Below are 26,725 nucleotides of genomic sequence, written 5' to 3'. Positions count from 1 at the left end.
TAAGAATCTTAAAACCTATGGATTTATATGTCTCCGAAAGAGAATCAAGCGTGTGTACAGTGGCATAAACGCAGCAGTGATAGGATTGGTGAGGTTCGGTGAGCAAATGCAGACTCTTTGAAGTCATATTGCATGGTACCCATTCCATGGGTCTCAACTCTCCATGTTTAAGGGATTCTTCCTTCAGCTAAAACATGCATGTGGAACCCAGAGTAAGATCCACTGTGTGATCGGAAAACGTGTTCAAATGTGTCTCAGTTTTTGTCCCCTGGTACTCGGGGGCAACATTCCAGATGCTTTACTAACACTCTCCCCACTTGGAGAGTCAGTGCCTTTAACCTCCTGTTTGGCCCAGTTTGCAATTTCTGTGGAAAATGAACAGGAATAGGGAGAACCAATGAGAGACTAGGTGGAGGTGTCTGGACGGGCAAATTTAACTCTCTTTTCCCACCAGGAAGAGGAATTAACCAAAGGCTCAGCATGCCGTGCCGGAACCAATCTAGGGCCTGAAGCAATCCTGCGGTGTTGCGGCCAGCTCACAAGAAAGCGAGTTGAAGAAAGGAGCTCAGGGGCACTGTAATTCACAAACATGCAGAGTTATAAATGACAGCTATCTTCCAAAAATATATTGCAGTAAGGCTGCCAAGAGGAGTTGAATGCGGGGCAGAATTGCAGGGAACCGATTTCAGGAGGTAGACTGGAATTGCATGTAAAGCATAGGAAAAGAGGCAGAACGTCCACAATGATGCACTTGGCCAAAAAGGGCGTATGCGTTTTTTCCTGAATATATTCAGGAAAAAACGCATACGCCCTTTTTGGCCAACCAAGCAAGCTTGCAAAGGAAATCTGCACTACAATGAAGTCTCACTGCCCCCCGGTCAAAAGGGCTATCTGAAAAAAGTGTAAAATCCAGAAAGGCAGGACAGGCCATGGAGAACAGGGAGCCTTGTTATGCTGATGGGCGGCATGTAAATTGCCCGCAGCCACTCTGGAGAAGTGTATGGTGTTTCCTGAAACATCCAAAAAACAAAGCAACAGAGCCTAGGGCACTTCCACTTATGGTCCTGTAGCTTAGGGAAATTAAAATCCAAAAGACACAGCCACCCCAAAGTTTGGGCCGGCTCTGTTTACAAGAACCTCGTTTACGGTACAAGTTCAATATCACAGAAAGTGAAAAATGAATAAAGAAGTTGTGGTACTTACGTACAATGCAATATCACTCAGCAATGAAATCTATGTCATCAGGCCCGTAGAAGCATAATGAGTGGATTCAGGTACGATGATTCTAAGTGAAATAAGTCACACAGAAAAAGAAACATCATAAGATATCACTACTACACGGAATGTAAACTTGGCTGCACAGGAACTGAATTACAAAACAGAACAGGGTCTCAAATGTAGAAAACCAACTTATGCTTGCTTAAGGGGAAAGGTGAGTTGGGGTGCGGCATAAAACCACAGATTGAAATTAGCACAGATACCGTTCCATAAGCCAAATATGTAATAGACAAGAGCTACTCCTTTCTCAACGATGTTGACTCAACACCCAATATTAAACGCCTAAGAATATACCTGACTAGTAAAAATCTTAAAACCTATGGATTTATATGTCTCCGAAAGAGAATCAAGCGTGTGTACAGCGGCATAAGCGCAGCAGTGATAAGATTGGTGAGGTTCGGTGAGCAAATGCAGACCCTTTGAAGTCATATTGCATGGTACCCATTCCATGGGTCTCAACTCTCCAGGTTTAAGGGATTCTTCCTTCAGCTAAAACATGCATGTGGAACCCAGAGTATGATCCACCGTGTGATCGGGAAACGTGTTCAAATGTGTCTCAGTTTTCGTCCCCTGGTACTCGGGTGCAACATTCCAGACGCTTTACTAACACTCTCCCCACTTGGAGAGTCAGTGCCTTTAACCTCCTGTTTGGCCCAGTTTGCAATTTCTTCGGAAGATGAACAGGAATAAGGAGAAGCAATGGGAGACTATCTGTAGGTGTCTGGACGGGCAAATTTAACTCTCATTTCCCACCAGGAAGATAAATGAACCAAAGGCTCCGTGTGCCATGCTGGAACTAGATTAGGGCCTGAGGAGATCCTGCGGTGTTGCGGCCACCTCACAAGAAAGCGAGTTGAAGAAAGGAGCTCAGGGACACTGTAATTCAGAAACCTGCGGAGTTATAAATGACAGCTATCATCCAAAATTATACTGAAGTAAGGCTGCGAAGAGGACTTGAATGCGGGGCAGAATTGCTGGAAACTGATTTCAGAACGTACACGGGAGTAGCTCTTAAAGCATAGGAAAAGAGACAGAACTTGGAAAATAATGCACTTGGCAAAAAAGGGCATATGTGTTTTATCCAGAGCTCTCATAACTGAGGGGAGGAGATTCCCAGCAGGCTCCAAGTGCCACCTGAGGGCTCACATTGCCAAGGCAACGTGAGCATGCCAGGCAGGAGTTACCTCACAGCAGAGGTCCCACCTCACAGAAGGGTGAGAAACCCAGCCAACATCAGACTCTCACCAGAGGGCCCACATCACCAAGGGGATGGGAACCAGGCAGGAGTGTCTTCACATCAGTGGGGCCACATCATCGAAAGCTGAGGTACTCAGCACATGTGTCCTCAAACCAGAGGACCCACATCACCAAGGACCTCGGAGTGAGGCAGGCAGGAGTAGCCTCACAACACTGGGCACATAGAATAAAAAAGTGAGGAATCCAGCAGTTGGAACCTCCCAGCAGGCGGCCCAGAGCACCGAGGCTATGGGATCCAGGCCACAGTGAACTCACAGAACAGGGCCCATGTCATGAAACTGAGCAACCCAGCCATTGGGACCTCAGAGCAGGAGGCCCACATCCCCATGGGGATGGAATTCTGGTAGGAGTGTCCTCGCACCACTGAGAACATATCAGAAAATTTTGGGCGACCAGCAGTTAGGGCCTGACGCCAGAGGGCACTCATCACCGAGAAGAGGAGGCTCCCAGCAGGCTCCAACTGCCACCAGAGGGCTGACGTCGCCAAGGCGATGTGTGCCAACCAGGCACGAATGACCTCACAGCAGAGGGCCCACCTCACAGAAGGGTGAGGAACACAGCCAGGATCAGACTCTCACCAGAGGGCCCACATCACCAAGGGGATGGGAACCAGGCAGGAGTGTCCCCACACCAGTGGGACAACATCATCGAAAGGTGAGGATCCCAGCACATGTGTCCTCAAACCAGAGGAACCACATCACCAAGGGGTTCGGAATGAGGCTGGCAGGACTGGCCTCACAACACAGGGTCCATAGAATATAAAAGTTGAGGAATCCAGCAGTTGGAACCTCCCAGCAAGTGGCCCAGAGCACCGAGGCTATGGGATCCAGGCCGCAGTGAACTCACAGCAGAGGGCCCACATCATGAACCTGTGAGCAGCCCAGCTGTTGGGACCTCAGAACAGAAGGCCCACATCCCCATTGGGATGGGAACCTGGCAGGAGTGGCTTTGCACCACTTAGCACATATCAGAAAATGTTAGGAGCCCAGCAGTTAGGGCCTGATGCCAGGGGGCCCTCATAACTGAGGGGAGGAGACTCCCAGCAGGTTCCAACTGCCAACAGAGGGACCACGTCTACAAGGTGGCATGCGCCAGCCAGGCAGTAGTGACCTCACAGCAGAGGGCCTATCTCACAGAAGGGTGAGGAACCGAGGCAGGATGAGACTCTCACCAGAGGGCCCACAACACCAAGGGGATGGGAACCAGTCAGGACTGTCCTCCCACCAGTGGGGCCACATCATCGAAAGGTGAGGAACCCAGCACATGTGGCCTCATATCAGAGGACATACATCACAAAGGGGATGGGAGTGAGGCAGGTAGGAGTAGCCTAAAAACAGAGGGCCCAAAGAATAAAAAAAGTGAGGAATCCAGCATTTGGAACCTCCCAGCAGGCGGCCGAGAGCACAGAAGCTATGGGATGCAGGCAGGAGTTAACTAACACCAGAGAGCCCACATCATGAAACTGTGAGCAACCCAGGCATTGGGACCTCAGAGCAGAAAGCCCACATCCCCATGGGGATGGGAACCTGACAGGAGTGTCCTGGCATCACTGGGCTCACATCAGAAAACGTGGGGAGCCCAGCAGTTAGAGCCTGATGCTAGAGGGCCATCATCACCGAGGGCAGGAGGCTCCCAGCAGGTTCCATGTGCCAACAGAGGGCCCACGTCGCCAAGGTGATGTGTGCAAGTCAGGCAGGATTGACCTCACAGCAGAGGGCCTACCTCACAGAAGAGTGAGGAACCCAGCCAGGATAAGACTGTCACCAGAAGGCCCACATCACCAAGGGGATGGGAACCAGACAGGAGTGTCCTCACACCAGTGGGGCCACATCATTGAAAGTTGCCTAACCCAGCACATGTGGCCTCAAACCAGAAGACCCACATCACGAAGGGGTTGCGAGTGAGGCAGGCAGGAGGAGCATCACAACACAGGACCCATAGAATACAAAAGTTGAGGAATCGAGCAGTTGGAACCTCCCAGCAGGCAGCCAAGACCACAGAGGCTATGGGATCCAGGCCACAGTGAACTAACACCAGAGAGCCCACATCATGAAATTGTGATCAACCCAGCCGTTGGAACCTCAGAGCAGAAGGCCCACATCCCCATGGGGATGGGAACCTAAGAGGAGTGCTTGAGCAACACTGGGCTCACTAAGAAAAGTTGGGGAGCCCAGCAGTTAGGGCCTGACGTCAGAGGGCCCTCATCACAGAGCTGAGGAGGCTCCCAGCAGGGTCCAATTGCCACCAGAGGGCTCATGTCAACAAGGCGAGGTGAGCAACCCAGGCAAGAGTTACCTGATAGTAGAGGGCCCACCTCACAGATGGGTGAGGAACCCAGCCAGGATCAGACTCTCACCAGAGGGCCCACATCACAAAGGGGATGGGACCCAGTCAGGATTATCCTCACACCAGTGGGGCCTCATCATCTTAAGGTGAGGAACCCAGCACATGTGTCCTCAAACCAGAGGACCCACATCACCAAGGGCCTTGGAGTGAGGCAGGCAGGAGTAGCCTCACAACACAGGGCACATAATATAAAAAACGTGAGGATTCCAGCATTTAGACCTTCCAGCAGGCGGCCCAGAACACCGAGGCTATGGGATCCAGGCCACAGTGAACTCACAGCAGAGGGCCCACATCACAAAACTGTGAGCAACCCAGGAGTTGAGACCTCAGCGCAGAAGGACCACATCCCCATGGGAATGGGAACCTGGCTGGAGTGTCCTCGCACCACTGGGCGCACATCAGAAAATGTGGGGAGCCCACCATTTAGGGCCTGACGCCAGAGGGCCGTCATCACCGAGAGGAGGAGGTGCCCTGCACGCTCCAACTGCCACCAGAGGGCTCACGTCTCCAAGGTGACGTGTGCCAGCCAGGCAGGAGTGACCTCACAGCAGAGGGCCTACCTCACAGAACGTTGAGGAACCCAGCCAGGATTAGACTCTCGCCAGAGGGCCCACCTCACCAAGGGGATGGGAACCAGGCAGGAGTGTCCTCACACGAGTGGGGTCACATCATCGAAAGGTGAGGAACGCAGCACATGTGGCCTCAAGCCATAGGACAGTCATCACCAAGGGGCTGGCAGTGAGGCAGGCAGGAGGAGCCTCACAACAGAGGGCACATAGAATAAAAAAGTTGAGGAATCCAGCAGTTGGAACCTCCCAGCAGGCGGCTCAGAGCACCGATGATAAGGGATCCTTGCCGGAGTGAACTCACAGCAGAGGGCCCACATCTTGGTACTGTGAGCAAGCCAGCCGTTTTGACCTCAGAGCAGAAGGCCCATATCGCCATGGGGATGGGAACCTGGCAAGAGTGTCCTCACTCACTTGGCGCACATCAGAAAATGTGGGGAGCCCAGCAGTTATGGCCTAAGGCAAGAGGGCCCTCATCACCGAGGGGAGGAGGATATCAGCACACTCCAACTGCCACCAGAGGGCCCACGTCGCCAAGGTGACGTGTGCCAGACAGGCATGATTGACCTCACAGCAGAGGGCCCACCTCACAGAAGGGTGAGGAACCCAGCCAGGATCAGACTCTCACCTGAGGGCCCACATCAGCAAGGGGATGGGAACCAGTCAGGACTGTCTTCCCTCCAGTGGGGTCACATCATCGAAAGGTGCGGAACCCAGCACATGTGGCCTCAAATCAGAGGACACATATCACAAAGGGAATGGGAGTGAGGCAGGCAGGAGTAGCCTAAATACAGAGGGCCCAAAGAATAAGAAAGGTGAGGAATCCAGCAGTTGGAACCTCCCAGCAGGCGGCCCAGAGCACAGAAGCTATGGGATGCAGGCAGGAGTGAACTAATACCAGAGAGCCCACATCATGAAACTGTGAGCAACCCAGGCTTTGGGACCTCAGAGCAGAAGGCCCACATCCCAATGGGGATGTGAACCTGGCTGGAGTGTCCTCGCACCACTGGGCGCACATCACAAAATGTGGGGAGCCCAGCAGTTAGGGCCTGACGCCAGAGGGCCCTCATCACCGAGGAGAGGAGGCTCCCAGCAGGCTCCAAGTGCCACCAGAGGGCTCATGTCCACAAGGCGAGGTGAGCAAGCCAGGCAGGAGTGACCTCACAGCAGACGGCCCACCTCACAGATGGGTGAGGAACCCAGCCAGGATCAGACTCTCAACAGAGGGCCCACATCACCAAGGGGATGTGAACCAGGCAGGAGTCTCCTAAGACCATTGGTCCCACATCATCGAAAGGTGAGGAACCCAGCACATGTGGCCTCAAACCAGACGACACACATCACGAAGGGGCTGGGAGTGAGGCAGGCAGGAGGATCCTCACAACAGAGGGCCCAAAAAATTAAAAAAGTGAGGAATCCAGCAGTTGGAACCTCCCAGCAGGCGGCCAAGAGCACAGAGGCTATGGGATCCAGGCCTCTGTGAACACCAGAGAGCCCACATCATGAAAATGTGAACAACCCAGCCGTTGGGACCTCAGAGCAGAAGGCCCACATCTCCATGGAGATGGGATCCTAAGAGGAGTGCCAAAGCATCACTGGGCTCCCTAAGAAAAGTTGGTGAGCCCAGCAGTTAGGGCCTGACGCAAGAGGGCCCTCATCACCGGGGGGAGGAGATTCCCAGCACGCTCCAACTGCCACCACATGGCTGACTTCACCAAGGCAATGTGTGCCAGCCATGCAGGAGTGACCTATCAGCAGAGGGTCTCCCTCACAGGTGGGTGAGGAACAAAGCCAGGAACAGACTCTCACCAGGGGGTCCACATAACCACGTGGATGAGAACCAGGCAGGAGTGTCCTCACACTAGTGGGGCCACATCATCGAAAGGTGAGGAACCCAGAAAAGGTGGCCACAAACCAGAGGACCCACATCACCAAGGGGTTGAGAGTGAGGTAGGTGTCTGGACGGGCATATTTAACACTCATTTCCCACCAGGAAGAGAAATTAACCAAAGGCTCAGCGTGCCCTGCCAGAAGCAGATTAGGGCCTGAAGCAGTCTTGCGGGTTTGCGGCCAGCTCACAAGAAAGCGAGTTGAAGAAAGGAGCTCAGGGGCACTGTAATTCACAAACCTGGAGAGTTATAAATGACAGCTATCTTCCAAAAATATATTGCAGTAAGGCTGCCAAGAGGAGTTGAATGCGGGGCAGAATTGCAGGGAACCGATTTCAGGAGGTAGACTGGAATTGTATGTAAAGCATAGGAAAAGAGGCAGAACGTCCACAATGATGCACTTGGCCAAAAAGGGCGTATGCGTTTTTTCCTGAATATATTCAGGAAAAAACGCATACGCCCTTTTTGGCCAACCAAGCAAGCTTGCAAAGGAAATCTGCACTACAATGAAGTCTCACTGCCCCCCGGTCAAAAGGGCTATCTGAAAAAAGTGTAAAATCCAGAAAGGCAGGACAGGCCATGGAGAACTGGGAGCCTTGTTATGCTGATTGGCGGCATGTAAATTGCCAACAGCCACTCTGGAGAAGTGTATGGTGTTTCCTGAAACATCCAAAAAACAAAGCAACAGAGCCTAGGGCACTTCCACTTATGGTCCTATAGCTTAGGGAAATTAAAATCAAAAAGACACAGCCACCCCAAAGTTTGGGCCGGCTCTGTTTACAAGAACCTCGTTTACGGTACAAGTTCAATATCACAGAAAGCGAAAAATGGATAAAGAAGTTGTGGTACTTACGTACAATGCAATATCACTCAGCAATGAAATCTATGTCATCAGGCCCGTAGCAGCATAATGAGTGGATTCAGGTATGATGATTCTAAGAGAAATAAGTCACACAGAAAAAGAAACATCATAAGATATCACTACTACACGGAATGTAAACTTGGCTACACAGAAACTGAATTACAAAACAGAACAGCGTCTCAAATGTAGAAAACCAACTTATGCTTGCTTAAGGGGAAAGGTGAGTTGGGGTGCGGCATAAAACCACAGATTGAAATTAGCACAGATACCGTTCCATAAGCCAAATATGTAATAGACAAGAGCTACTCCTTGCTCAACGATGTGGACTCAACACCCAATATTAAACGCCTAAGAATATACCTGACTAGTAAGAATCTTAAAACCTATGGATTTATATGTCTCCGAAAGAGAATCAAGCGTGTGTACAGTGGCATAAACGCAGCAGTGATAGGATTGGTGAGGTTCGGTGAGGAAATGCAGACTCTTTGAAGTCATATTGCATGGTACCCATTCCATGGGTCTCAACTCTCCATGTTTAAGGGATTCTTCCTTCAGCTAAAACATGCATGTGGAACCCAGAGTACGATCCACTGTGTGATCGGGAAACGTGTTCAAATATGTCTCAGTTTTCGTCCCCTGGTACTCGGGTGCAACATTCCAGTCGCTTTACTAACACTCTCCCCACTTGGAGAGTCAGTGCCTTTAACCTCCTGTTTGGCCCAGTTTGCAATTTCTGTGAAAAATGAACAGGAATAGGGAGAACCAATGAGAGACTAGGTGGAGGTGTCTGGACGGGCAAATTTAACTCTCATTTCCCACCAGGAAGAGGAATTAACCAAAGGCTCAGCATGCCGTGCCAGAACCAAACTAGGGCCTGAAGCAATCCTGCGGTGTTGCGGCCAGCTCACAAGAAAGCGAGTTGAAGAAAGGAGCTCAGGGGCACTGTAATTCACAAACCTGCAGAGTTATAAATGACAGCTATCTTCCAAAAATATATTGAAGTAAGGCTGCCAAGAGGAGTTGAATGCGGGGCAGAATTGCAGGGAACCGATTTCAGGAGGTAGACTGGAATTGCATGTAAAGCATAGGAAAAGAGGCAGAACGTCCACAATGATGCACTTGGCCAAAAAGGGCGTATGCGTTTTTTCCTGAATATATTCAGGAAAAAACCCATACGCCCTTTTTGGCCAACCAAGCAAGCTTGCAAAGGAAATCTGCACTACAATGAAGTCTCACTGCCCCCCGGTCAAAAGGGCTATCTGAAAAAAGTGTAAAATCCAGAAAGGCAGGACAGGCCATGGAGAACAGGGAGCCTTGTTATGCTGATGGGCGGCATGTAAATTGCCAGCAGCCACTCTGGAGAAGTGTATGGTGTTTCCTGAAACATCCAAAAAACAAAGCAACAGAGCCAAGGGCACTTCCACTTATGGTCCTGTAGCTTAGGGAAATTAAAATCCAAAAGACACAGCCACCCCAAAGTTTGGGCCGGCTCTGTTTACAAGAACCTCGTTTACGGTACAAGTTCAATATCACAGAAAGTGAAAAATGAATAAAGAAGTTGTGGTACTTACGTACAATGCAATATCACTCAGCAATGAAATCTATGTCATCAGGCCCGTAGAAGCATAATGAGTGGATTCAGGTACGATGATTCTAAGTGAAATAAGTCACACAGAAAAAGAAACATCATAAGATATCACTACTACACGGAATGTAAACTTGGCTGCACAGGAACTGAATTACAAAACAGAACAGGGTCTCAAATGTAGAAAACCAACTTATGCTTGCTTAAGGGGAAAGGTGAGTTGGGGTGCGGCATAAAACCACAGATTGAAATTAGCACAGATACCGTTCCATAAACCAAATATGTAATAGACAAGAGCTACTCCTTGCTCAACGAAGTGGACTCAACACCCCACATTAAACGCCTAAGAATATACCTGACTAGTAAGAATCTTAAAACCTATGGATTTATATGTCTCCGAAAGAGAATCAAGCGTGTGTACAGTGGCATAAACACAGCAGTGATAGGATTGGTGAGGTTCGGTGAGCAAATGCAGACTCTTTGAAGTCATATTGCATGGTACCCATTCCATGGGTCTCAACTCTCCATGTTTAAGGGATTCTTCCTTCAGCTAAAACATGCATGTGGAACCCAGAGTACGATCCACTGTGTGATCGGAAAACGTGTTCAAATGTGTCTCAGTTTTTGTCCCCTGGTACTCGGGGGCAACATTCCAGATGCTTTACTAACACTCTCCCCACTTGGAGAGTCAGTGCCTTTAACCTCCTGTTTGGCCCAGTTTGCAATTTCTGTGGAAAATGAACAGGAATAGGGAGAACCAATGAGAGACTAGGTGGAGGTGTCTGGACGGGCAAATTTAACTCTCTTTTCCCACCAGGAAGAGGAATTAACCAAAGGCTCAGCATGCCGTGCCGGAACCAATCTAGGGCCTGAAGCAATCCTGCGGTGTTGCGGCCAGCTCACAAGAAAGCGAGTTGAAGAAAGGAGCTCAGGGGCACTGTAATTCACAAACATGCAGAGTTATAAATGACAGCTATCTTCCAAAAATATATTGCAGTAAGGCTGCCAAGAGGAGTTGAATGCGGGGCAGAATTGCAGGGAACCGATTTCAGGAGGTAGACTGGAATTGCATGTAAAGCATAGGAAAAGAGGCAGAACGTCCACAATGATGCACTTGGCCAAAAAGGGCGTATGCGTTTTTTCCTGAATATATTCAGGAAAAAACGCATACGCCCTTTTTGGCCAACCAAGCAAGCTTGCAAAGGAAATCTGCACTACAATGAAGTCTCACTGCCCCCCGGTCAAAAGGGCTATCTGAAAAAAGTGTAAAATCCAGAAAGGCAGGACAGGCCATGGAGAACAGGGAGCCTTGTTATGCTGATGGGCGGCATGTAAATTGCCAGCAGCCACTCTGGAGAAGTGTATGGTGTTTCCTGAAACATCCAAAAAACAAAGCAACAGAGCCTAGGGCACTTCCACTTATGGTCCTGTAGCTTAGGGAAATTAAAATCCAAAAGACACAGCCACCCCAAAGTTTGGGCCGGCTCTGTTTACAAGAACCTCGTTTACGGTACAAGTTCAATATCACAGAAAGTGAAAAATGAATAAAGAAGTTGTGGTACTTACGTACAATGCAATATCACTCAGCAATGAAATCTATGTCATCAGGCCCGTAGAAGCATAATGAGTGGATTCAGGTACGATGATTCTAAGTGAAATAAGTCACACAGAAAAAGAAACATCATAAGATATCACTACTACACGGAATGTAAACTTGGCTGCACAGGAACTGAATTACAAAACAGAACAGGGTCTCAAATGTAGAAAACCAACTTATGCTTGCTTAAGGGGAAAGGTGAGTTGGGGTGCGGCATAAAACCAGAGATTGAAATTAGCACAGATACCGTTCCATAAGCCAAATATGTAATAGACAAGAGCTACTCCTTTCTCAACGATGTGGACTCAACACCCAATATTAAACGCCTAAGAATATACCTGACTAGTAAGAATCTTAAAACCTATGGATTTATATGTCTCCGAAAGAGAATCAAGCGTGTGTACAGTGGCATAAACGCAGCAGTGATAGGATTGGTGAGGTTCGGTGAGCAAATGCAGACTCTTTGAAGTCATATTGCATGGTACCCATTCCATGGGTCTCAACTCTCCATGTTTAAGGGATTCTTCCTTCAGCTAAAACATGCATGTGGAACCCAGAGTACGATCCACTGTGTGATCGGAAAACGTGTTCAAATGTGTCTCAGTTTTTGTCCCCTGGTACTCGGGTGCAACATTCCAGATGCTTTACTAACACTCTCCCCACTTGGAGAGTCAGTGCCTTTAACCTCCTGTTTGGCCCAGTTTGCAATTTCTGTGGAAAATGAACAGGAATAGGGAGAACCAATGAGAGACTAGGTGGAGGTGTCTGGACGGGCAAATTAAACTCTCTTTTCCCACCAGGAAGAGGAATTAACCAAAGGCTCAGCATGCCGTGCCGGAACCAATCTAGGGCCTGAAGCAATCCTGCGGTGTTGCGGCCAGCTCACAAGAAAGCGAGTTGAAGAAAGGAGCTCAGGGGCACTGTAATTCACAAACATGCAGAGTTATAAATGACAGCTATCTTCCAAAAATATATTGCAGTAAGGCTGCCAAGAGGAGTTGAATGCGGGGCAGAATTGCAGGAAACCGATTTCAGGAGGTAGACTGGAATTGCATGTAAAGCATAGGAAAAGAGGCAGAACGTCCACAATGATGCACTTGGCCAAAAAGGGCGTATGCGTTTTTTCCTGAATATATTCAGGAAAAAACGCATACGCCCTTTTTGGCCAACCAAGCAAGCTTGCAAAGGAAATCTGCACTACAATGAAGTCTCACTGCCCCCCGGTCAAAAGGGCTATCTGAAAAAAGTGTAAAATCCAGAAAGGCAGGACAGGCCATGGAGAACAGGGAGCCTTGTTATGCTGATGGGCGGCATGTAAATTGCCAGCAGCCACTCTGGAGAAGTGTATGGTGTTTCCTGAAACATCCAAAAAACAAAGCAACAGAGCCTAGGGCACTTCCACTTATGGTCCTGTAGCTTAGGGAAATTAAAATCCAAAAGACACAGCCACCCCAAAGTTTGGGCCGGCTCTGTTTACAAGAACCTCGTTTACGGTACAAGTTCAATATCACAGAAAGTGAAAAATGAATAAAGAAGTTGTGGTACTTACGTACAATGCAATATCACTCAGCAATGAAATCTATGTCATCAGGCCCGTAGCAGCATAATGAGTGGATTCAGGTACGATGATTCTAAGTGAAATAAGTCACACAGAAAAAGAAACATCATAAGATATCACTACTACACGGAATGTAAACGTGGCCAGACAAGAACTGAATTACAAAACAGAACAGGGTCTCAAATGTAGAAAACCAACTTATGCTTGCTTAAGGGGAAAGGTGAGTTGGGGTGCTTCATAAAACCAGAGATTGAAATTAGCACAGATACCGTTCCATAAGCCAAATATGTAATAGACAAGAGCTACTCCTTGCTCAACGAAGTGGACTCAACACCCCATATTAAACGACTAAGAATATACCTGACTAGTAAGAATCTTAAAACCTATGGATTTATATGTCTCCGAAAGAGAATCAAGCGTGTGTACAGCGGCATAAGCGCAGCAGTGATAGGATTGGTGAGGTTCGGTGAGCAAATGCAGACCCTTTGAAGTCATATTGCATGGCACCCATTCCATGGGTCTCAACTCTCCAGGTTTAAGGGATTCTTCCTTCAGCTAAAACATGCATGTGGAACCCAGAGTATGATCCACCGTGTGATCGGAAAACGTGTTCAAATGTGTCTCAGTTTTCGTCCCCTGGTACTCGGGTGCAACATTCCAGATGCTTTACTAACACTCTCCCCACTTGGAATGTCAGTGACTTTAACCTCCTGTTTGGCCCAGTTTGCAATTTCTGTGGAAAATGAACAGGAATAGGGAGAACCAATGAGAGACTAGGTGGAGGTGTCTGGACGGGCAAATTTAACTGTCATTTCCCACCAGGAAGAGGAATTAACCAAAGGTTCAGCGTGCCATGCCGGAACCACACTAGGGCCCGAAGCAATCCTGCGGTGTGCGGCCAGCTCACAAGAAAGCGAGTTGAAGAAAGGAGCTCAGGGGCACTGTAATTCACAAACCTGCAGAGTTATAAATGACAGCCATCTTCCAAAAATATATTAAAGTAAGGCTGCCAAGAGGTGTTGAAAGCGGGGCAGAATTGCAGGAAACCGATTTCAGGAGGTAGACTGGAATTGTATGTAAAGCATAGGAAAAGAGGCAGAACGTCCACAATGATGCACTTGGCCAAAAAGGGCGTATGCGTTTTTTCCGGAATATATTCAGGAAAAAACGCATACGCCCTTTTTGGCCAACCAAGCAAGCTTGCAAAGGAAATCTGCACTACAATGAAGTCTCACTGCCCCTCGGTCAAAAGGGCTATCTGAAAAAAGTGTAAAATCCAGAAAGGCAGGACAGGCCATGGAGAACTGGGAGCCTTGTTATGCTGATGGGCGGCATGTAAATTGCCAACAGCCACTCTGGAGAAGTGTATGGTGTTTCCTGAAACATCCAAAAAACAAAGCAACAGAGCCTAGGGCACTTCCACTTATGGTCCTATAGCTTAGGGAAATTAAAATCCAAAAGACACAGCCACCCCAAAGTTTGGGCCGGCTCTGTTTACAAGAACCTCGTTTACAGTACAAGTTCAATATCACAGAAAGCGAAAAATGGATAAAGAAGTTGTGGTACTTACGTACAATGCAATATCACTCAGCAATGAAATCTATGTCATCAGGCCCGTAGCAGCATAATGAGTGGATTCAGGTACGATGATTCTAAGTGAAATAAGTCACACAGAAAAAGAAACATCATAAGATATCACTACTACACGGAATGTAAACTTGGCTGCACAGGAACTGAATTACAAAACAGAGCAGGCTGTCAAATGTAGAAAACCAACTTATGCTTTCTTAAGGGGAAAGGTGAGTTGGGGTGCTGCATAAAACCAGAGATTGAAATTAGCACAGATACCGTTCCATAAACCAAATATGTAATAGACAAGAGCTACTCCTTGCTCAACGAAGTGGACTCAACAACCCACATTAAACGCCTAAGAATATACTTGACTAGTAAGAATCTTAAAACCTATGGATTTATATGTCTCCGAAAGAGAATCAAGCGTGTGTACAGTGGCATAAACGCAGCAGTGATAGGATTGGTGAGGTTCGGTGAGCAAATGCAGACTCTTTGAAGTCATATTGCATGGTACCCATTCCATGGGTCTCAACTCTCCATGTTTAAGGGATTCTTCCTTCAGCTAAAACATGCATGTGGAACCCAGAGTACGATCTACTGTGTGATCGGAAAACGTGTTCAAATGTGTCTCAGTTTTTGTCCCCTGGTACTCGGGTGCAACATTCCAGATGCTTTACTAACACTCTCCCCACTTGGAGAGTCAGTGCCTTTAACCTCCTGTTTGGCCCAGTTTGTAATTTCTGTGGAAAATGAACAGGAATAGGGAGAACCAATGAGAGACTAGGTGGAGGTGTCTGGACGGGCAAATTTAACTCTCATTTCCCACCAGGAAGAGGAATTAACCAAAGGCTCAGCATGCCGTGCCGGAACCAAACTAGGGCCTGAAGCAATCCTGCGGTGTTGCGGCCAGCTCACAAGAAAGCGAGTTGAAGAAAGGAGCTCAGGGGCACTGTAATTCACAAACATGCAGAGTTATAAATGACAGCCATCTTCCAAAAATATATTGCAGTAAGGCTGCCAAGAGGAGTTGAATGCGGGGCAGAATTGCAGGGAACCGATTTCAGGAGGTAGACTGGAATTGTATGTAAAGCATAGGAAAAGAGGCAGAACGTCCACAATGATGCACTTGGCCAAAAAGGGCGTATGCGTTTTTTCCTGAATATATTCAGGAAAAAACGCATACGCCCTTTTTGGCCAACCAAGCAAGCTTGCAAAGGAAATCTGCACTACAATGAAGTCTCACTGCCCCCCGGTCAAAAGGGCCATGTGAAAAAAGTGTAAAATCCAGAAAGGCAGGACAGGCCATGAAGAACTGGGAGTCTTGTTATGCTGATGGGCGGGATGTAAATTGCCAACAGCCACTCTGGAGAAGTGTATGGTGTTTTCTGAAACATCCAAAAAACCAAGCAACAGAGCCTAGGGCATTTCCACTTATGGTCGTATAGCTTAGGGAAATAATAATCAAAAAGACACAGCCTCCCCACAGTTTGGGATGGCTCTGTTTACAAGAACCTCGTTTACGGTACAGGTTTAATATCGCAGAAAGCGAAAAATGGATAAAGAAATTGTGGTACTTACGTACAATGCAATATCACTCAGCAAAGAAATCTATGTCATCAGGCCCGTGACAGCATAATGAGTGGATTCAGGTATGATGATTCTAAGAGAAATAAGTCACACAGAAAAAGAAACATCATAAGATATCACTACTACACGGAATGTAAACTTGGCTACACAGGAACTGAATTACAAAACAGAACAGGGTGTCAAATGTAGAAAACCAACTTATGCTTGCTTAAGGGGAAAGGTGAGTTGGGGTGCGGCATAAAATCAGAGATTGAAATTAGCACAGATACTGTTCCATAAGCCAAATATGTAATAGACAAGAGCTACTCCTTGCTCAACGAAGTGGACTCAACACCCCATATTAAATGACTAAGAATATACCTGACTAGTAAGAATCTTAAAACCTATGGATTTATATGTCTCCGAAAGAGAATCAAGCGTGTGTACAGTGTCATAAACGCAGCAGTGATAGGATTGGTGAGGTTCGGTTAGCAAATGCAGACTCTTTGAAGTCATATTGCATGGTACCCATTCCATGGGTCTCAACTCTCCAGGTTTAAGGGATTCTTCCTTCAGCTAAAACATGCATGTGGAACCCAGAGTATGATCCACCGTGTGATCGGGAAACGTGTTCCAATGTGTCTCAGTTTTCGTCCCCTGGTACTCGGGTGCAACATTCCAGACGCTTTACTAACACTCTCCCCACTTGGAGAGTCAGTGCCTTTAAGCTCCTGTTTGGCCCAGTTTTCAATTTCTTCGGAAGATGAACAGGAATAAGGAGAAGCAATGGGAGACTATCTGTAGGTGTCTGGACGGGCAAATTTAACTCTCATTTCCCACCAGGAAGATAAATGAACCAAAGGCTCCGTGTGCCATGCTGGAACTAGATTAGGGCCTGAGGAGATCCTGCGGTGTTGCGGCCAGCTCACAAGAAAGCGAGTTGAAGAAAGGAGCTCAGGGGCACTGTAATTCACAAACCTGCAGAGTTATAAATGACAGCCATCTTCCAAAAATATATTAAAGTAAGGCTGCCAAGAGATGTTGAAAGCGGGGCAGAATTGCAGGAAACCGATTTCAGGAGGTAGACTGGAATTGCATGTAAAGCATAGGAAAGGAGGCAGAACGTCCACAATGATGCACTTGGCCAAAAAGGGTGTATTCGTTTTTTCCTGAATATATTAAGGAAAAAACGCATACGCACTTTTTGGCCAACCAAGCAAGCTTGCAAAGGAAATCTGCACTACAATGAAGTCTCACTGCACCCCGGTCAAAAGGGCCATCTGAAAAAAGTGTAAAATCCAGAAAGGCAGGACAGGCCATGGAGAACTGGGAGCCTTGTTGTGCTGATGGGCGGGATGTAAATTGCCAACAGCCACTCTGGAGAAGTGTATGGTGTTTCCTGAAACATCCAAAAAACCAAGCAACAGAGCCTAAGGCATTTCCACTTATGGTCCTTTAGCATAAGGAAATAATAATCAAAAACACACAGCCTCCCCAAAGTTTGGGACGGCTCTGTTTACAAGAACCTCGTTTACGGTACAGGTTCAATATTGCAGAAAGCGAAAAATGGATAAAGAAATTGTGGTACTTACGTACAATGCAATATCACTCAGCAATGAAATCTATGTCATCAGACCCATGACAGCATAATGAGTGGATTCAGGTATGATGATTCTAAGAGAAATAAGTCACACAGAAAAAGAAACATCATAAGATATCACTACTACACGGAATGTAAACTTGGCTACACAGAAACTGAATTACAAAACAGAGCAGCGTCTCAAATGTAGAAAACCAACTTATGCTTGCTTAAGGGGAAAGGTGAGTTGGGGTGCGGCATAAAACCACAGATTGAAATTAGCACAGATACCGTTCCATAAGCCAAATATGTAATAGACAAGAGCTACTCCTTGCTCAACGATGTGGACTCAACACCCAATATTAAACGCCTAAGAATATACCTGACTAGTAAGAATCTTAAAACCTATGGATTTATATGTCTCCGAAAGAGAATCAAGCGTGTTTACAGTGGCATAAACGCAGCAGTGATAGGATTGGTGAGGTTCGGTGAGGAAATGCAGACTCTTTGAAGTCATATTGCATGGTACCCATTCCATGGGTCTCTACTCTCCATGTTTAAGGGATTCTTCCTTCAGCTAAAACATGCATGTGGAACCCAGAGTACGATCCACCGTGTGATCGGGAAACGTGTTCAAATATGTCTCAGTTTTCGTCCCCTGGTACTCGGGTGCAACATTCCAGTCGCTTTACTAACACTCTCCCCACTTGGAGAGTCAGTGCCTTTAACCTCCTGTTTGGCCCAGTTTGCAATTTCTGTGGAAAATGAACAGGAATAGGGAGAACCAATGAGAGACTAGTTGGAGGTGTCTGGACGGGCAAATTTAACTCTCATTTCCCACCAGGAAGAGGAATTAACCAAAGGCTCAGCATGCCGTGCCGGAACCAATCTAGGGCCTGAAGCAATCCTGCGGTGTTGCGGCCAGCTCACAAGAAAGCGAGTTGAAGAAAGGAGCTCAGGGGCACTGTAATTCACAAACCTGCAGAGTTATAAATGACAGCTATCTTCCAAAAATATATTGAAGTAAGGCTGCCAAGAGGAGTTGAATGCGGGGCAGAATTGCAGGAAACCGATTTCAGGAGGTAGACTGGAATTGCATGTAAAGCATAGGAAAAGAGGCAGAACGTCCACAATGATGCACTTGGCCAAAAAGGGCGTATGCGTTTTTTCCTGAATATATTCAGGAAAAAACGCATACGCCCTTTTTGGCCAACCAAGCAAGCTTGCAAAGGAAATCTGCACTACAATGAAGTCTCACTGCCCCCCGGTCAAAAGGGCTATCTGAAAAAAGTGTAAAATCCAGAAAGGCAGGACAGGGTATGGAGAACAGGGAGCCTTGATATGCTGATGGGCGGCATGTAAATTCCCAGCAGCCACTCTGGAGAAGTGTATGGTGTTTCCTGAAACATCCGAAAAACAAAGCAACAGAGCCTAGGGCACTTCCACTTATGGTCCTATAGCTTAGGGAAATTAAAATCCAAAAGACACAGCCACCCCAAAGTTTGGGCCGGCTCTGTTTACAAGAACCTCGTTTACGGTACAAGTTCAATATCACAGAAAGTGAAAAATGAATAAAGAAGTTGTGGTACTTACATACAATGCAATATCACTCAGCAATGAAATCTATGTCATCAGGCCCGTAGAAGCATAATGAGTGGATTCAGGTACGATGATTCTAAGAGAAATAAGTCACACAGAAAAAGAAACATCATAAGATATCACTACTACACGGAATGTAAACTTGGCTGCACAGGAACTGAATTACAAAACAGAGCAGGCTGTCAAATGTAGAAAACCAACTTATGCTTGCTTAAGGGGAAAGGTGAGTTGGGGTGCTGCATAAAACCAGAGATTGAAATTAGCACAGATACCGTTCCATAAACCAAATATGTAATAGACAAGAGCTACTCCTTGCTCAACGAAGTGGACTCAACACCCCACATTAAACGCCTAAGAATATACCTGACTAGTAAGAATCTTAAAACCTATGGATTTATATGTCTCCGAAAGAGAATCAAGCGTGTGTACAGTGGCATAAACGCAGCAGTGATAGGATTGGTTAGGTTCGGTGAGCAAATGCAGACTCTTTGAAGTCATATTGCATGGTACCCATTCCATGGGTCTCAACTCTCCATGTTTAAGGGATTCTTCCTTCAGCTAAAACATGCATGTGGAACCCAGAGTACGATCCACTGTGTGATCGGAAAACGTGTTCAAATGTGTCTCAGTTTTTGTCCCCTGGTACTCGAGTGCAACATTCCAGATGCTTTACTAACACTCTCCCCACTTGGAGAGTCAGTGCCTTTAACCTCCTGTTTGGCCCAGTTTGTAATTTCTGTGGAAAATGAACAGGAATAGGGAGAACCAATGAGAGACTAGGTGGAGGTGTCTGGACGGGCAAATTTAACTCTTATTTCCCACCAGGAAGAGGAATTAACCAAAGGCTCAGCATGCCGTGCCAGAACCAAACTAGGGCCTGAAGCAATCCTGCGGTGCTGCGGCCAGTTCACAAGAAAGCGAGTTGAAGAAAGGAGCTCAGGGGCACTGTAATTCACAAACATGCAGAGTTATAAATGACAGCTATCTTCCAAAAATATATTGCAGTAAGACTGCCAAGAGGAGTTGAATGCGGGGCAGAATTGCAGGGAACCGATTTCAGGAGGTAGACTGGAATTGTATGTAAAGCATAGGAAAAGAGGCAGAACGTCCACAATGATGCACTTGGCCAAAAAGGGCGTATGCGTTTTTTCCTGAATATATTCAGGAATATATTTTCCTGAATATATTCAGGAAAAAACGCATACGCCCTTTTTGGCCAACCAAGCAAGCTTGCAAAGGAAATCTGCACTACAATGCAGTCTCACTGCCCCCCGGTCAAAAGGGCTATCTGAAAAAAGTGTAAAATCCAGAAAGGCAGGACAGGCCATGGAGAACTGGGAGCCTTGTTATGCTGATGGGCGGCATGTAAATTGCCAACAGCCACTCTGGAGAAGTGTATGGTGTTTCATGAAACATCCAAAAAACAAAGCAACAGAGCCTAGGGCACTTCCACTTATGGTCCTATAGCTTAGGGAAATTAAAATCCAAAAGACACAGCCACCCCAAAATTTGGGCCGGCTCTGTTTACAAGAACCTCGTTTACGGTACAAGTTCAATATCACAGAAAGCGAAAAATGGATAAAGAAGTTGTGGTACTTACGTACAATGCAATATCACTCAGCAATGAAATCTATGTCATCAGGCCCGTAGCAGCATAATGAGTGGATTCAGGTACGATGATTCTAAGTGAAATAAGTCACACAGAAAAAGAAACATCATAAGATATCACTACTACACGGAATGTAAACTTGGCTACACAAGAACTGAATTACAAAACAGAACAGGGCCTCAAATGTAGAAAACCAACTTATGCTTGCTTAAGGGGAAAGGTGAGTTGGGGTGCTTCATAAAACCAGAGATTGAAATTAACACAGATACCGTTCCATAAGCCAAATATGTAATAGACAAGAGCTACTCCTTGCTCAACGAAGTGGACTCAACACCACATATTAAACGCCTAAGAATATACCTGACTAGTAAGAATCTTAAAACCTATGGCTTTATATGTCTCCGAAAGAGAATCAAGCGTGTGTACAGCGGCATAAGCGCAGCAGTGATAGGATTGGTGAGGTTCGGTGAGCAAATGCAGACCCTTTGAAGTCATATTGTATGGTACCCATTCCATGGGTCTCAACTCTCCAGGTTTAAGGGATTCTTCCTTCAGCTAAAACATGCATGTGGAACCCAGACTATGATCCACCGTGTGATCGGAAAACGTGTTCAAATGTGTCTCAGTTTTTGTCCCCTGGTACTCGGGTGCAACATTCCAGATGCTTTACTAACACTCTCCCCACTTGGAGTGTCAGTGACTTTAACCTCCTGTTTGGCCCAGTTTGCAATTTCTGTGGAAAATGAACAGGAATAGGGAGAACCAATGAGAGACTAGGTGGAGGTGTCCGGACGGGCAAATTTAACTCTCATTTCCCACCAGGAAGAGGAATTAACCAAAGGCTCAGCGTGCCATTCCAGAACCACACTAGGGCCCAAAGCAATCCTGCGGTGTTGCGGCCAGCTCACAAGAAAGCGAGTTGAAGAAAGGAGCTCAGGGGCACTGTAATTCACAAACCTGCAGAGTTATAAATGACAGCCATCTTCCAAAAATATATTAAAGTAAGGCTGCCAAGAGGAGTTGAAAGCGGGGCAGAATTGCAGGAAACCGATTTCAGGAGGTAGACTGGAATTGCATGTAAAGCATAGGAAAAGAGGCAGAATGTCCACAATGATGCACTTGGCCAAAAAGGGCGTATGCGTTTTTTCCTGAATATATTCAGGAAAAAACGCATACGCCCTTTTTGGCCAACCAAGCAAGCTTGCAAAGGAAATCTGCACTACAATGAAGTCTCACTGCCCCCCGGTCAAAAGGGCCATGTGAAAAAAGTGTAAAATCCAGAAAGGCAGGACAGGCCATGGAGAACTGGGAGCCTTGTTATGCTGATGGGCGGGATGTAAATTGCCAACAGCCACTCTGGAGAAGTGTATGGTGTTTCCTGAAACATCCAAAAAACCAAGCAACAGAGCCTAGGGCATTTCCACTTATGGTCGTATAGCTTAGGGAAATAATAATCAAAAAGACACAGCTTCCCCAAAGTTTGGGATGGCTCTGTTTACAAGAACCTCGTTTACGGTACAGGTTCAATATCGCAGAAAGCGAAAAATGGATAAAGAAATTGTGGTACTTACGTACAATGCAATATCACTCAGCAAAGAAATCTATGTCATCAGGCCCGTGACAGCATAATGAGTGGATTCAGGTATGATGATTCTAAGAGAAATAAGTCACACAGAAAAAGAAACATCATAAGATATCACTACTACACGGAATGTAAACTTGGCTACACAGGAACTGAATTACAAAACAGAACAGGGTGTCAAATGTAGAAAACCAACTTATGCTTGCTTAAGGGGAAAGGTGAGTTGGGGTGCTGCATAAAATCAGAGATTGAAATTAGCACAGATACTGTTCCATAAGCCAAATATGTAATAGACAAGAGCTACTCCTTGCTCAACGAAGTGGACTCAACACCCCATATTAAACGACTAAGAATATACCTGACTAGTAAGAGTCTTAAAACCTATGGATTTATATGTCTCCGAAAGAGAATCAAGCGTGTGTACAGTGTCATAAACGCAGCAGTGATAGGATTGGTGAGGTTCGGTTAGCAAATGCAGACTCTTTGAAGTCATATTGCATGGTACCCATTCCATGGGTCTCAACTCTCCAGGTTTAAGGGATTCTTCCTTCAGCTAAAATATGCATGTGGAACCCAGAGTATGATCCACCGTGTGATCGGGAAACGTGTTCAAATGTGTCTCAGTTTTCGTCCCCTGGTACTCGGGTGCAACATTCCAGACGCTTTACTAACACTCTCCCCACTTGGAGAGTCAGTGCCTTTAACCTCCTGTTTGGCCCAGTTTGCAATTTCTTCGGAAGATGAACAGGAATAAGGAGAAGCAATTGGAGACTATCTGTAGGTGTCTGGACGGGCAAATTTAACTCTCATTTCCCACCAGGAAGATAAATGAACCAAAGGCTCCCTGTGCCATGCTGGAACTAGATTAGGGCCTGAGGAGATCCTGCGGTGTTGCGGCCAGCTCACAAGAAAGCGAGTTGAAGAAAGGAGCTCAGGGGCACTGTAATTCAGAAACCTGCGGAGTTATAAATGACAGCTATCATCCAAAATTATACTGAAGTAAGGCTGCGAAGAGGAGTTGAATGCGGGGCAGAATTGCTGGAAACTGATTTCAGAACGTACACGGGAGTAGCTCTTAAAGCATAGGAAAAGAGACAGAACTTGGAAAATAATGCACTTGGCAAAAAAGGGCATATGTGTTTTATCCAGAGCTCTCATAACTGAGAGGAGGAGATTCCCAGCAGGCTCCAAGTGCCACCTGAGGGCTCACATTGCCAAGGCAACGTGAGCATGCCAGGCAGGAGTTACCTCACAGCAGAGGTCCCACCTCACAGAAGGGTGAGAAACCCAGCCAACATCAGACTCTCACCAGAGGGCCCACATCACCAAGGGGATGGGAACCAGGCAGGAGTGTCTTCACATCAGTGGGGCCACATCATCGAAAGCTGAGGTACTCAGCACATGTGTCCTCAAACCAGAGGACCCACATCACCAAGGACCTCGGAGTGAGGCAGGCAGGAGTAGCCTCACAACACTGGGCACATAGAATAAAAAAGTGAGGAATCCAGCAGTTGGAACCTCCCAGCAGGCGGCCCAGAGCACCGAGGCTATGGGATCCAGGCCACAGTGAACTCACAGAACAGGGCCCATGTCATGAAACTGAGCAACCCAGCCATTGGGACCTCAGAGCAGGAGGCCCACATCCCCATGGGGATGGAATTCTGGTAGGAGTGTCCTCGCACCACTGAGAACATATCAGAAAATTTTGGGCGACCAGCAGTTAGGGCCTGACGCCAGAGGGCACTCATCACCGAGAAGAGGAGGCTCCCAGCAGGCTCCAACTGCCACCAGAGGGCTGACGTCGCCAAGGCGATGTGTGCCAACCAGGCACGAATGACCTCACAGCAGAGGGCCCACCTCACAGAAGGGTGAGGAACACAGCCAGGATCAGACTCTCACCAGAGGGCCCACATCACCAAGGGGATGGGAACCAGGCAGGAGTGTCCCCACACCAGTGGGACAACATCATCGAAAGGTGAGGATCCCAGCACATGTGTCCTCAAACCAGAGGAACCACATCACCAAGGGGTTCGGAATGAGGCTGGCAGGACTGGCCTCACAACACAGGGTCCATAGAATATAAAAGTTGAGGAATCCAGCAGTTGGAACCTCCCAGCAAGTGGCCCAGAGCACCGAGGCTATGGGATCCAGGCCGCAGTGAACTCACAGCAGAGGGCCCACATCATGAACCTGTGAGCAGCCCAGCTGTTGGGACCTCAGAACAGAAGGCCCACATCCCCATTGGGATGGGAACCTGGCAGGAGTGGCTTTGCACCACTTAGCACATATCAGAAAATGTTAGGAGCCCAGCAGTTAGGGCCTGATGCCAGGGGGCCCTCATAACTGAGGGGAGGAGACTCCCAGCAGGTTCCAACTGCCAACAGAGGGACCACGTCTACAAGGTGGCATGCGCCAGCCAGGCAGTAGTGACCTCACAGCAGAGGGCCTATCTCACAGAAGGGTGAGGAACCGAGGCAGGATGAGACTCTCACCAGAGGGCCCACAACACCAAGGGGATGGGAACCAGTCAGGACTGTCCTCCCACCAGTGGGGCCACATCATCGAAAGGTGAGGAACCCAGCACATGTGGCCTCATATCAGAGGACATACATCACAAAGGGGATGGGAGTGAGGCAGGTAGGAGTAGCCTAAAAACAGAGGGCCCAAAGAATAAAAAAGGTGAGGAATCCAGCATTTGGAACCTCCCAGCAGGCGGCCGAGAGCACAGAAGCTATGGGATGCAGGCAGGAGTTAACTAACACCAGAGAGCCCACATCATGAAACTGTGAGCAACCCAGGCATTGGGACCTCAGAGCAGAAAGCCCACATCCCCATGGGGATGGGAACCTGACAGGAGTGTCCTGGCATCACTGGGCTCACATCAGAAAACGTGGGGAGCCCAGCAGTTAGAGCCTGATGCTAGAGGGCCGTCATCACCGAGGGCAGGAGGCTCCCAGCAGGTTCCATGTGCCAACAGAGGGCCCACATCGCCAAGGTGATGTGTGCAAGTCAGGCAGGATTGACCTCACAGCAGAGGGCCTACCTCACAGAAGAGTGAGGAACCCAGCCAGGATAAGACTGTCACCAGAAGGCCCACATCACCAAGGGGATGGGAACCAGACAGGAGTGTCCTCACACCAGTGGGGCCACATCATTGAAAGTTGCCTAACCCAGCACATGTGGCCTCAAACCAGAAGACCCACATCACGAAGGGGTTGCGAGTGAGGCAGGCAGGAGGAGCATCACAACACAGGACCCATAGAATACAAAAGTTGAGGAATCGAGCAGTTGGAACCTCCCAGCAGGCAGCCAAGACCACAGAGGCTATGGGATCCAGGCCACAGTGAACTAACACCAGAGAGCCCACATCATGAAATTGTGATCAACCCAGCCGTTGGAACCTCAGAGCAGAAGGCCCACATCCCCATGGGGATGGGAACCTAAGAGGAGTGCTTGAGCAACACTGGGCTCACTAAGAAAAGTTGGGGAGCCCAGCAGTTAGGGCCTGACGTCAGAGGGCCCTCATCACAGAGCTGAGGAGGCTCCCAGCAGGGTCCAATTGCCACCAGAGGGCTCATGTCAACAAGGCGAGGTGAGCAACCCAGGCAAGAGTTACCTGATAGTAGAGGGCCCACCTCACAGATGGGTGAGGAACCCAGCCAGGATCAGACTCTCACCAGAGGGCCCACATCACAAAGGGGATGGGACCCAGTCAGGATTATCCTCACACCAGTGGGGCCTCATCATCTTAAGGTGAGGAACCCAGCACATGTGTCCTCAAACCAGAGGACCCACATCACCAAGGGCCTTGGAGTGAGGCAGGCAGGAGTAGCCTCACAACACAGGGCACATAATATAAAAAAACGTGAGGATTCCAGCATTTAGACCTTCCAGCAGGCGGCCCAGAACACCGAGGCTATGGGATCCAGGCCACAGTGAACTCACAGCAGAGGGCCCACATCACAAAACTGTGAGCAACCCAGGAGTTGAGACCTCAGCGCAGAAGGACCACATCCCCATGGGAATGGGAACCTGGCTGGAGTGTCCTCGCACCACTGGGCGCACATCAGAAAATGTGGGGAGCCCACCATTTAGGGCCTGACGCCAGAGGGCCGTCATCACCGAGAGGAGGAGGCGCCCTGCACGCTCCAACTGCCACCAGAGGGCTCACGTCTCCAAGGTGACGTGTGCCAGCCAGGCAGGAGTGACCTCACAGCAGAGGGCCTACCTCACAGAACGTTGAGGAACCCAGCCAGGATTAGACTCTCGCCAGAGGGCCC

The sequence above is a fragment of the Leucopleurus acutus genome (assembly GCF_964270905.1).
Source record: "Leucopleurus acutus genome assembly, chromosome: 4".
In the NCBI taxonomy this organism is placed as follows: domain Eukaryota; kingdom Metazoa; phylum Chordata; class Mammalia; order Artiodactyla; family Delphinidae; genus Leucopleurus; species Leucopleurus acutus.
This window is presented reverse-complemented; position numbering follows the sequence as displayed.